Source organism: Chiloscyllium plagiosum, chromosome 7 (genome assembly GCF_004010195.1).
Source record: "Chiloscyllium plagiosum isolate BGI_BamShark_2017 chromosome 7, ASM401019v2, whole genome shotgun sequence".
Taxonomy (NCBI): Eukaryota; Metazoa; Chordata; class Chondrichthyes; order Orectolobiformes; family Hemiscylliidae; genus Chiloscyllium; species Chiloscyllium plagiosum.
Window position 1 is genome coordinate 115266234 of NC_057716.1, and position 2355 is coordinate 115268588.

At 52.1% G+C, this 2355-nt stretch overlaps 1 long non-coding RNA gene across 1 annotated transcript in view; it reads right to left on the reverse strand.

Annotated features, from left to right (window-relative positions):
* The window catches only part of LOC122551875, a 1022930-nt gene that overhangs the window by 260694 nt on the left and 759881 nt on the right, over window positions 1–2355 (reverse strand). The gene's annotated exons all lie outside the window — the stretch shown is intronic.

The window sequence follows — 2355 nt, forward strand, 5'->3', positions numbered from 1 at the left end:
AGGATTGGAAAGAGAAGTTGTTCAGGGTGAGGACCAGTTCAGTCAGTCGAAGGAGGGTCTCAGTGGAAGGGTACTGGTCGGTACGGCGGGAAAGAAAGAAGCGGAGTGCTTTGAGTCCTTCGTGATGGGGGATGGAGGTGTACAGGGACTGGATATCCATGGTGAATATAAGGCGCTGGGGACCGGGGAAGCGAAAATCATGGAGCAGGTGGAGGGCATGGGTGTTGTTCCGAACGTAGGTGGGGAGTTCTTTGACTAAGGGGGACAGGACGGTGTCAAGGTATGCGGAGATGAGTTCGGTGGGGCAGGAGCAGGCGGAGACACTGGTTCGGCCGGGGCAGTCAGGTTTGTGGATTTTGGGCAGGAGGTAGAAGCGGGCGGTGCGGGGTTGTGGGACTATGAGGTTGGAGGCGGTGGATGGGAGGTCCCCCGAGATGATGAGGTTATGGACGGTCTGGGAGATGATCGTTTGGTGGTGGGGGGTGGGGTCATGGTCAAGGAGGCAGTAGGAGGAGGTATCTGCGAGCTGGCGTTTGACCTCGGCGGTGTAGAGGTCGGTGCGCCAAACTACTGCCGCGCCTCCCTTGTCTGCTGGTTTGATAGTGAGGTTGGGGTTGGAACGGAGGGAGTGGAGGGCTGCACGTTCCGAGGGTGAGAGGTTGGAGTGGGTGAGAGGGGTGGGGGAGTTCAGGTTGCAGTTAATATCGCGGCGGCAGTTGGCTATGAAGAGGTCGAGGGCAGGTAGGAGGCCAGCACGGGGTGTCCAGGTGGATGGGCTGTGTTGGAGGCGGGAGAAGGGGTCGTCAGAGGGTGGGCGAGAGTCTTGGTTAAAGAAGTAGGCACGGAGGCGAAGGCGGCGGCAGAATTGTTCGATGTCACGCCACGTGTTGAACGCATTAATCCGAGAGTGCAGGGGAATGAAGGTGAGGCCTCTGCTGAAGACTGATCTTTCATCCTCAGAGAGGGGTAGTTCTGGATGGATAGTGAAAACACGGCAGGGCTGGGAGCTAGGACCTGGTGTGGGGCTGGAGCTGGGTGTGGGGGCGTGTGGGGCTGGAGCTGGGTGTGGGGGCGGTATCTGCTAATGTAGTCAACTCAGCCACATTAGGGAGATTTAAACAATCCTTAGATAAGCACATGAATGATGATGGGATAGTGTAGGAGGACGAGCTGAGAATAGTTCACAGGTCGGCGCAACATCGAGGGCCAAAGGGCCTGTTCTGCGTTGTATTGTTCTATGTTCTAAACCTGTATGGGGGAGCAGCTAACTGGCCACTTTTTCCGAAGCATAACCATCCTTTTTTTTTCCTAAATCTACAATAGTGAGCAGAGTGGTTTCTTTTGATTATATATTTCATTGAAATCTGACTCTTGATTAAACTTTAAAAATATAAAACATTGGTACTAAGTTATCCAGGAGGAATGTTTTTAGAGCAAGTAAGACTGCTATTGTGGGTCTGTAGATTGTTACGGTGCAAAGATGGCCTTTAGTAGGGTGATTGGCTCTTCCTGTCGGATGTGGGAGATTAGGGAGAGTTTCCATGTTAATGATGATTATGACTGTAGGAAGTGTGTTGGATTGCGAATCTATCAGATGCAGCAGCAGTTAGAGGCAATGAGCAATGTACAGAAACTAAGGGATGTGATAGATGGCATTTGTGGGAAAATAGAAAAACCATGAAAATCAGGTAGATGGGTTACCTCATGGAAAGTTGGACAAATGGGAATGTAGGCAGGGATCCCCTGTGGCTGTTCCCCTCAATAACAAGTATACCGTTTTGAATACTGTTTGGGGGGTGGGGGGTGGTGGGAAACTTATCAAGGGTAAGCCATGGGGTACAGGTGTCTGGCACAGAGTCTGTCCCTGTTGCTCAGAAAGGAAGCGGGGAAAGGAGCAGAGCATTAATCATGAGGAACTCCTTAGTTAGAGGTCAGACAGGAGGTTCTGTGTGAACGAGAGAGACTCACGATTGGTGTGCTGCCTCACAGGTGTCAGGGCTAGTGAAGCTAGTTTTCGGCATCCTTGAGGGGGAGGGGAGCAGCTGCAAGTCATGGTCCCCATAGGCACTAACGACATAGGTAGGAAAAGGGATGGGGATTTAAGGCAGAAATTCACGGAGCTAAGGTGGAAGCTTAGTGCAAGAACAAACAGAGTTGTTATTGCCGGTTTGTTGCCCGTACCATGTGCTAGCGAGATGAGGAATAGGGAGAGAGAGGTATTAAACACGTGGCTACAGGGATGGCGCAGGAGGGAGTGATTCAGTTACCTGGATAATTGGGGCTCATTCTAGGGTAGGTGGGACCTTGACAAACAGGATGGTCTACACCTGAACCAGAGGGGGCAGAGGGGGAGGG